The sequence below is a fragment of the Strix aluco genome, chromosome 10 (genome assembly GCF_031877795.1).
Source record: "Strix aluco isolate bStrAlu1 chromosome 10, bStrAlu1.hap1, whole genome shotgun sequence".
NCBI lineage: Eukaryota > Metazoa > Chordata > Aves > Strigiformes > Strigidae > Strix > Strix aluco.
This window is the reverse complement of record NC_133940.1, coordinates 27,455,834-27,466,341: the sequence shown is the minus strand read 5'-3', so window position 1 is coordinate 27,466,341 and position 10,508 is coordinate 27,455,834. Positions and strand designations below refer to the sequence as shown.

The following is a 10,508-nucleotide window of genomic DNA, read 5'->3' as shown; positions in this document are numbered from 1 at the left end:
AATTTGTCCCTTGAACCAAACAACCTGTTGTGCTCCAGCACGGCTCTGCCCATGCCTGTAAGAGCAGATGCTGCAGCACGACCTGCAGCATCCTTCATTCCCATGGGCACCAAAGCAGCAGCAACGCAGACTAAGACTTCACCCAACACCAGGACAATAACAACCGACCGGGAACAATTCTGTGAAGCAAAAACACACCACTGCTGTTTTTCAGTGCAGCACCATACCAAGGTGTGACTGAGGCTGTGCAAGGCGATGCTCACTTCAAGCTGTTCCAGCAACTTATCCCTTAAGAAAAACGTATCACCTGGAAAGCAAACAGCACTTGGCCTTGGCTGCGGTGTTGGCTATGGGAAGCGTTTTATGGGTCTGCCTAAATATTTGGGTTTCTGCTCTCTTGCATGTTTCCACCAGCCTTCTAGTCATCCTGCAAAAATAGAAATTCCTCTTTTAAGGAGATAATTAACTAACCCTGAGCAGCTGCAAGGAATCAAACATGGCAAAAGACACTGAACCCAGCAGTGCTCATAGCCAGCTGCATAACATTACTGTTTCCTACCAAGGTCTTTCCTCAACATTAGGCAAAAAAAAAAGGTAAATGAAGATATAAATCAGGCAACGTCCATTTGCTCTTTTCTGATATAATTTTAATGTGAAGCATGCCTTGTGCAGTCTAACTTATCCAAGCAGAGTCAAGCAACGCCTGAGAGTTTTCTCTGGGGGACTGGAGCAGCCCCAGGCGTTGGGAGCGGGGCACAAGCAGCACACACCAGGGCAGCCGAGGGGGCTGTGACCACAGCGCTGGCACAGCCTCAGACGTGTCAGGATTTCACCCCGCATGCGGCTGCACCTCTCGCTGCACAGCTCTTCAGAGTCCGAGCGTAGCCCCTGCCCACTCCCCTGGACATGTCCTATAGCCTGTGAGCAAAAACGCTCATCAAAGAGACCATAAAATTAGACAAAGGGACACACTGCCCGAGGCCATCTGTTCCAGTGGGTTGGACGAGCACCAAGAGGGAGGAATCACTGTCTGATGACTGAACAACTTCCAGTGCGAGAACGATTCGGGTAAGCTCGTCTGCTTTGTCTGTACCTTCTCCTATGCTTTTAAGCGATGGGTTCCCATTACTGATATGCAGAGAAATGACCACCTGGAGTACAAGATATTGTACAAGATAGGAAGCAACATATTGGAAGGTGATCTGGAAAAAAAAGTTTCATATTTAAAACACCATGGTGACAGCTGGGGATCTGACCGCTTGCCACAAGCAGTCTCTTCAAATCAAGACACCAAAGAATCTGGCTGTTTTGTCTGCTCTGGCTTCCGAGAGAAATAATTCACATTATTTCAGGTAATAATCTGCTATGGCAGCACTGCACAGGTTGCTTGTACACTTATTTTTGGGGGTGAGATAAGTCTGTGAGAGCGAGCTCTACGTGTTCTTTGAAAAAGAGAAGCCTCCAAGCTAAAATTGCAAGAATAGTTAACGAGTTACACAACTGCAGCTCACTTTTCAGTATTATATGAAAAGCAGAAGGAGAACACATTTGCAGTGACCCTCAGAGACAGAATTTGGCAAAGCACTAAATGCTCTTGGTGAAATAAAACAGTTGGGGGAAAGACATGCCCTGCAATCCTTTTGCTTATAATACCAAGTATAATATTCAATGGTCTTCAGAGACTGAAAACTGCTCTGCTGTTTTTGGATTAAAATGAATTGATTCAACTGTAAATTAACAGCAGATGACTTGTGGGAATGTTTATTCCCATATTTACAGTTTTAGACTATTTTTCATTCTTTAAAAGCGTTAGAGCAGAAAGCAGCTTGGGCAGGGCTCACCTGGAGCTCCAGGTAGGCAGCAAGAGCCACCGTTATGGGCACCCAGTCTCGGCCACCGCTTGGCAGTACCACCAGCGCCCCCCCAATAACGCAAGTTTAAAAATAAGCAGATGCTTAACTTCTGTAATGGGCTGGGGTATGATTGAGCACGTGCTGAAATGTTTTGCTGACTCAGAGGCCAAGCCCTGCATGGGCAGAGAACGGGTATTTATAAAGCGCAGGTGAGCCCCAACCGCAGCTGAAGCAGCACTTCATAAAAACACGGCGGAGGAGGCAGCTGCCGACAGAGCAGCAAGGGCTCCTTGGCTTGGGAGAAAGGAGCAAGGGCTGTATCCTACTCGTGTGCACGCTGCTTCAAATCTCTAGGGCCAGCTTTGCCACGGGTGTAAATTGGCACAGCTCTGAACACAGGCAGAACACGTTCACTTAAGCAAGCTGTATTTTTAAAAAGCTGCTTTCAAAGGTCTGTACCACGATGAGCTGGAATGCAAGCCCAAAACTGCTATCAGGAAAAGACTCCTAATTCTCTCAGCTTCTGACAAATCAGCTCTGCTCTACCTCATCCCTCTCTTCTTACATCAGGTTTGCATGGGAACGGTAGTTACAAGTAAGATCTCTATCAAAAGAGGCTCGCTCCTGAGCACAGCACTGCGGCACTGCCCGCTGCCCTCCCGGCCAGCCCCCAGCACTCTGCTGCTCTTGTTTGGCAAACTGCCTGGGCATTTTGGCCGCCTGTTCAGGAAGCCTTAGTGCCAGAGTGTGCTGGCTGCTCCGAAACCAAATACTACCCTCTCTCTCCAAAATTCGTTTGGTGTTAGCAATCTTAAATCACAATGCTAATTCTAAAAAAAATTTAAAAGGGAAATGAATTATCAGAGCTTCTGATTTAAGCTCCTTCTTCATGGACTTTGAATTTCTTTGGAGTGGGGACAGAGGAGGGCTGTTCCCCCACCATCCCATCGCCTCCTGGCTCAGCCATTCCCAGATTTCCCCCCGTGTTTGCAGACCTGCACCTGCCCAAGCCCTTCACAGACCGAGGTGAATCCCAGTCCCTGCAGCGTTAGGTTTAGGGATGCTCCCTCGGTGCTGCAGTTACACCTGGCTTCATCCCTTCCTTAACCAAACTCCTGCTTGACCTTATCTAAGGACTGAAATAAAATGGCAAAACTCCACAGCAGGGAGGATTACACATTCCTTACACATTCATTTCACCTGCCTGTTGTAGTAGCTGAAATTTCCATACTTGCAAGAAAGAGTGGGTGCCATCTCCCACCTCCTTCCTCTGGCCCCAGCAACGTGGAATTTTATCAGAGCATCTGCATGACACTGTGGGACCAATCTGACTTTTTGTCAGGCAACAACAGTTTATCAAATGAATGCAGTTAGCATTACAGCCACTGCCCCTCTCAGCTGCTCGTCAGGGATGGCTTTGTGCCCAGTAGCTCTTCATTCACAGGCTCTATGCTGCTCGTTGCAGAGCTGAAACAACTGGGCACCATTTTGCTGGTAAGTGAGGCTAGAATTATCACGGGAAAATTATTTTTACAAATGCACCTGTGGGCTGTAGCTGGTTGACCAGTGCTCATACCTCAGGTGGTGGTTGAGGATGGGCAGAACAAGTAAGACTGTTCTCTCTCCTGCGCATTCAGAGCAGCTGCCTTATCTGACCGCAGGGTTTTTGCTCCCTGCCCTCAGCACCACTGCTGTAAAAGCAACAAGAGGCAAACCAGAAATAGCTAATGCTCCCCATGGTAACATCCAGCAAACTCTGGGAGTCGGGGCATCTGCCAGCGGTCTGTGGGAGTGAACTGATTTGCACTACGTGACCCGGGTTTCCGTGCAAGTTTGAACGGTGCCTGCAGCTCCCCGGCAGCTCGGCCCGCTGGGCTTCGGGCAGGGACACCTGAGCTGAACAAAGTCCCTCAGTCCTAGGAACAGTGCAGGGCTGTCAGCAGGCCAGTTCTCCCTGGCTGGCAGGCTTCATTTCTCAGCAGAGTTAATTAGCACAGGATGAGCTGCCTCTTCAGCAGGAGCTCAAGCCTCTGCACAGCACTACCTTGTCATACAGTCACAGGATCCCCCATCACAGCAGTAAAAACAGGTATATCTGGAGTATTTGTTTCTAATGCAAGGCCGTGTTTGCAAATGCAAACATGCAAATGCACACAAAACCACGAGGAAGACACCCCACACTCACTCATGGAGATGTTTAAAAGGTTCATCATGTTTTGGGGCACCCACTCTGACAACAGAGCTGACCTTCAGGTGCTGAGCACCCATTTCCTGAAGATCAGGTCTCTGCAGCACGCACAACCTCCCGTTGACATCCTAGGTACTGTTTCCAGGTCATCATCTGCTCAAAATCCAGGCACACACAGCTGAACAGACCCTGATACTGCTGCTTCTGCCTTATTTGTAAGAGGGAGGCAATTAGGCAGAGGAAGACAAAATATCAGGTTACTTATTTTATCTCATTAGAGACAGGAGGAACAGACTTTACTGTGTGACAGTACATGTGTGCAGGGTCACAGAGAAAGCAGCAAGAATATCATCCTAAAAACTTAATGTCAGCCATGCTGGATCCTTCATTTGAGGGAATAAGCAGGTTTGAAAAAGAGAACAGGAATAGGGAGATGGTACTTGCTGCCTCCATGGCTGAGGAGTTAATCAGCAACGGCAACAAGAGAAAGGCTGTGGGCATTTCTCAGATGAGTTTCTTTAATACTGAAAGGGAGAAAAATAATGGGGTTTATGGTTTGGTGGTTTGGGGTTTTTTCTGAGCAGCTGGAAAAACTGCACGTTAGAGAAGAACCTAAGAGTGTGAGTAACCCAGAGACACGGCTGTGTCCAGATAGTGTTGGATTTAAGCCTGTGTCAAATGCCTCTGACGTTTCCCCTGGCTCAGGCAGGCTTGGTGGCTGCGTTGAGCTCTGTGCTGCCACAGCCTACTGGCTGCAGGTCCCCAAGGAGTTAAAGTCAAGCAGGTCATGCTTATACTGTTTTGCAGTCATTTTGGAACCATAAAACATATTGCTGAGCTTCCTCCAAGTTTATGGCTTTGGATCTCATGCTCTTGCTCAGGCTGCGTCTCCTCGTATTTATACCTGCTTGCGCTTGGCACTAGTTTCAGGTGCCTTTTCCAGAAGCCCAATTTTCTTGCTTTTAGGAAAAAAATCTCTCAACTTTACATCAGGATCACAGAAATGTGGTAGCTCAGACTGACATCCAGCCGTTTAATTGGGTCCACTGGAAAATGTAGACATCATCTTACTAAACTAACAGATTGCCTGTCATTAAAGCCTCCTTGAGGAATTCCCTCGAGTCACCAAAGCGGTGCTTTGCACCGTCCTAGCAGAGCTAAACACACGAGCAGTGTCTTCTCTCAGGCAGTGGGACCAGATGATCGTTGTAGGTCCCTTCCAACAGAAATTTTCTCTCTTCTCCTGCCATGCTCAGCTACGGGAGGGGGCTGGTGGTGGGTGGGTAAGACAGCCTGAAACCCCACGGGTGGGAACACTCCTTCTACAAACTTTCTGCTCTGCAGAATATCCTGTTCTGAATCACAAACGTGGGTTTCTTCATGGCAGAGGTGGCCACTTGAATGCATAGAAAATGGGGGTGATTCTCCAAGTTATCCACAGTACTGCCGTTAGCCAAAACACTGATACTGTTGTGAGGCTGTAAGAATGTATTGAATTATCTGCTTTCCACTAAATAGAGCGCCAGGAAAAAAGCTCATGAAGAAGTCTAAGTTTACCTGAAAATCAAGCCAAACGAGTTTTTCTCTCTCCCACTTCTGTGTGCTTCTGTAATGGAACGACTTTGAATCTGGAGGTATCAAATTCATAGCAGTTTAAATGTTAAATGTGGACTGAAAAAGCAGAGCTTTTTAAAAGATTTCATTGAACGTTGTTTTTCCTCGCGCAGTCTCCCCACTTGTGCAAATTGCACGTAAACCTTTCTACAAGCGGTCTATTCATAGTGACACTGGCTACCAGATTTCCCTCCGCTCACAAAGTTGTTGGTCCAGCCCCAGTCGCTCGGCTTCATTAAAGGGTTTGTGTTTGGTGGACACGCTGTGGGCTCCTTTCATCTCTCAGTCTCCGTTCGGGCTATTTTTAAAAGTCAGGTTCAAGTGCTGAGCCTGGGCAGAGCTGCCACCGGGATCGCCGTGCCCGGCGTGTTTACAGAGACCTGCTCAACTGAGAGCCAGAGCAACCTCAATGCTCAATATAGTGTCCTAGAACTCAGAGCATGCTCAGAATTTATGCAGCTCAAGAAATCCTCCTGGGTAGATTAAGAAAAACTCACCCAAATAAACAAGACCAAATGGCCAGTGCTGCGCTGACTGACCGACAGCCTCGGGACAGACGGGCTAAAGCCAGACTCCTGCCTGCTCCCTGGTCGTGGCATGGGGAGCTTTGGTGAGCAGAGATTTTGCTGTATCTACGTTCCAGGGTTCATTTTGTGGTATTTGATGGGGTTTTTATATTGTTTGTGTAGCAGGTTAGTGCAGCCTTCCCTTCTGCTCATTCCCTGGGAGCACCAGCTCCTCCTTGGGGTAGAAGGGACCAGAAACTTGCCTTCCTTGCTCCCTTCCCAATTCCAAACCTCCCTTTAGAGAACGGGGACACAGCCATCATACTCTGTGCTTCTGCCAGACTGAAGACAGTTCTGCCTGCAGCCAGAAAAAGCAGCATTGCTTTGTCTGTGCCTCTCTGAACTGAAGCACAGCCTGCTCCCTCCCAGCAGACCCGAGACTGCTTTTCCCCAGCTCTGCTCCCTGAAGGCACTTTGGCTGGGTTCTGGCCCTGCTTTCACACTCGCAGCTACGCCAGGCTCTGTGCCAGTTGCTTTTTTGCCTGGGGCTCTCTGGACCAAAAAAAGACGCGTGCAAACCCCTGCCAGGAGCACAGGTTGAGGTTTTCCAGGCGAGCTGCTGGGTCCAGCCTCGGGCTGCTCCCAACGTTTCCCTGGGGCTAGAGAGATCTTGAAAGTGCTCTATGCCTGTATGCATGTCAAATAACTCCAGGACTAAAACAAATGGTCTTTAAGTCAGTAGATGATCAGAGAGTACCCACATTTCAAATACCTTTTTCTCTGTACTATAAAGGCAAGTAATAACAGCTCCCAAATCACATTTCAAAATTTTCTCAAAAACTGTCCCAAGAATCTCTGTTGCTGTCATTGTTCGAGGAAGCTTTTGAAATCTGGCAAGAAAAAAACCCTCTGAGCTAGATAAACTCTTTCTTTGTAAAGACTTAGACAATTTTTCAAGATCTGAAACCTTCTGTTTATCATCCTGTGCACCAAAGTGGAGTGGTAGCTTGTGCAGAAAACAACCTACTTGCTGGTACAAAAAATGTGCAGATAACTGAAACAGTGGCATTTCTTAACTTTGGAATGCTCAGTGTTTGCAGTCTAAATTTACACCAATGCTCCCTCCACACCTGTCTGAGATTAAGACACTAGGTAGGAAGCAAATTCTAAATGGCACTGTGGGAAATTGTTTTTATTTGTAAAAGCAACGTGTACGAGCCAACAAAATGGTCTCAAAACCTTGTCTGGGTCAATGCTGCCAAGGCAGTTCTGAAAAACACAACCACTTTTTACAGTAAATCCTTCCTCATCCTTTACTGAGGAGTTCCTTCCATAACCGAAAGTCCTTCTGCATAAGCTCTGTAAGTCTGATAGTCATGGCTCAAAACACTTAAAATTTTTCAGTGTAAGTTGTATGGAGAACTGCAGATTTGAAGTATAAACAGCACAAACAGTTTCTGGTTGTCCTCATCCAGCATCTCTAACCCATGGACCTTGGTGTAGATAAAGCTATACAACCTGCTGGCAGGGCTAAGCCACAGACAGCAAGCAAGGAAGCCTTTGAGAGTTATTGTGAGTTTTGTGAACACAAACGTCCACCTGTGAACAAGATTCAGGATCTAGTTTGTGATGGCTCCGGGACATGCTCTTTCTGCAGAGCTTTCCCTCAGAACGTAACTAGCACATAAATCAAAATGAAGCACAAAAATTGTTCAGGAATCTCACAAGATACGATACACATCTTTAGAGTCAGGCTTTCCCTTATTTTTTTTTAAGCAAACGTATGCTGCACATTTCAGAAAAGTTGATATAAAATATCCAGTCACTTACTTCAGGATTCCCTGGCATTTTGAGCGGCTCGTATTGAGATTTCTGTAAGTACTTTTCTGGGGGGCTGGTGATGGGGAACCGTCTGGGTGTGCTCTGGGCGGTGGAAAAGCCTTGTGCTATGCCCAGCTACCCACTGCACATCAGATGACAGACTGCCTAGTTAAACATGGCAATGACATCTTGATTAGAAAAAAGAAAACATCAATAAATGTTAGAGACCAGCAGCTGGTAAATCTATACATAGGAAAACAAATAACCATGAGCTTTGATTGTTCAAGTTCGCAGCAGAGATTACTTACCTTGGCAGATACATATTCAAGACATACAGCTTGTAATTCCTTAGCTAGTGCTAAGCAAAACCATGTGTTCTTCTAAAACAAGGGGAAAGTTTAACTCCAACACTGTGCAAAGGCAGAGCCATGGTCATAACTTGTGCTCGTAGCAAAACTAAACTGACAAGGGCCAAGCAAAAGGGTCCCAGAGAGGAAAAGAGCAAAGACTGAGCAGCAGCTGGAAGAGAAGCAAAAGGTGGGTTACAGACCCATGGCAGGGATGGGGAGAACATGCCCGCCTGACCACAGATACACCCATGGCAACGTGGGGTGAAAAATGAGGTATTTAATCATGAGCTTCTCCAGAGATGGGAAGTTATGGTGCTTCCCATGACTTCAGGTGCAGCAGCATCTCAAAAAATGAACCAGGGGCCATCTCAGCGGCCCCTTCCCCTTCTGTCCTGAGGAAGCAAGCCATAGCCGCGCGGCTGGCTGCATACTCCCCCTTCTCCACAACCAGACATGTTGCAGGATCATTTTAATAAACTGACAGCTCTGTTGCCTATAAAGCAGTCTGAGGATGAGAAATATAGGACTTTAAAGTCACCTTGCTATCATGTGGCCCTCATGCAACCCAAACCAACTGCAGTGGTAGCAAAGCTGAGCCCCTGCACTGGGTAAGTTTCTCCTTCCATCACATGGCTTTATTAGGATTCTTCCTCCCTCCTCCAGATAAAGGACCATTATTAAAAATGGTTGTAAAATTGCTGCTTACTACCCAAAAAAGCCTCTATTCTGTTTCATTCCCCATGGATTGTATTTTGTTGGTGCTGCTGAAAGCTGAGACTGAACTGTCATTTGGCGACACTGTCCTCATTAAAAGATAATGCAGTCAAAAAATAAATAAAAGTATGTGAAAAAGAAAGAGATTGGGAAACACGAGTGGTGCGTTGAACCCTGAGCTGTGCCTGCCACCAACTGGGCCAGCAGCCGCTGCTCTGCCTTGCCAGCAGCTCCCCGAGCGCGGGCACAGTACCAGAGCTGGCAGCTGCCAGAGGTACGTGCAAAGTGCTCCTGTGATTAAAGATGCATCCGTCATCGTTATAAATTAGCAGAAGCCAAGTTTAAGTGTGAAGAGCCAACAAGAAGGAGAAGTTTGAAAAAAAAAAAGAGGCTACAGTTTTCTATCACTCACATTGCAAACAGATGCAGTCCCACCAATACTGGAGCAGGGCACCCCAGCCAAAGAGGTGAAATCATACTTCTCAGGGGATGTTTTGAAATAAGTCATTTACTCTAAGGTGAAGTGGAGGACCATGTGCTTGGCAGTCAAGGGCAGCTTGTACCAAAAGGCTGTGTTGAAAAAGGGGGGCGATGAGGAATTTGGAAGCAGTTCAGCAGGATTTGGAAGATGGTAGGAGAGGTGGTTAGGGAAAGCTAAAGAAAACAAAAAGAAGGGAAAAAGTGTTTACAGAAGAGGTGTAACAACGACTTGACAGAGAAGGGAAAGTCTCTGGCAACTATTTCTGGTCAGAAAAATGTTAGTAGGATCAAAGTGGCGCTTAGGAAGGCTCTGCTCCTTTTCAAACTGCTTTGAATGAACTACACTCAGCAAAAGTGATAGTGGTAAACTTTACACAGGGACCTTGTAATGTAACCGTACTATTTAAAGATGTGTCAGCATTAGGATAAATATAGCATCCACTAGTAATGGTCCGAGAAGTCACTTCAAATTCACATGAGAATATTTATCACAAGCCGCAGCAGAGTCCAGCCATGCCCCGGCCACAGCGAGAACTCCCAAAGCAAAACCTCCCCGTGCTGCTGCAGAAAACTGCCCTGCAATGACCGGAGCTGGAGCTTGGTCTGAAACCGGTACCAAGAAACACTTCACTCAGGTCCCACTGGTCCACACACGGCCTCTCAGAGGAGACATAACCCAGGGACCCAGGCCACGTCTCGTCGTTAAAGTTCTGTAGGAGATGGGGTGACAACCCCAAGGACCTGGACAAATTCCAGGCTATTTAATTACTTTGTGTCTCCCTGAATTCCTCCGGCACTTCCCTTTGGGCGTGCTGTTTTCTGCTTCCTGTCCTGAAGCACAGCACAGTGCAGCTGGAGCTGGATCCCCCCCCCCCCCACCACCCCGGCATGGAGCTGAGAGCCTGCTGGAAGATGCTGGCTTGATTGAAAACTTCTTTTCCAGTCCTGCAAGGAAACTGCATCTGCAGCTCCTGCAGAATTG

The 10,508-nt window shown here is 47.2% G+C and overlaps 1 protein-coding gene across 1 annotated transcript in view; it reads left to right on the top strand.

Annotated features, from left to right (window-relative positions):
- Positions 1-1,002: 1,002 nt before the first annotated feature.
- Positions 1,003-10,508, top strand: part of LPAR4 (lysophosphatidic acid receptor 4) — a 32,980-nt gene continuing 23,474 nt past the window's right edge. The window contains exon 1 of the mRNA XM_074834837.1: positions 1,003-1,068. The gene's annotated coding sequence lies outside the window, so the exon portion shown is untranslated. The remainder of the gene's footprint in view (positions 1,069-10,508) is intronic.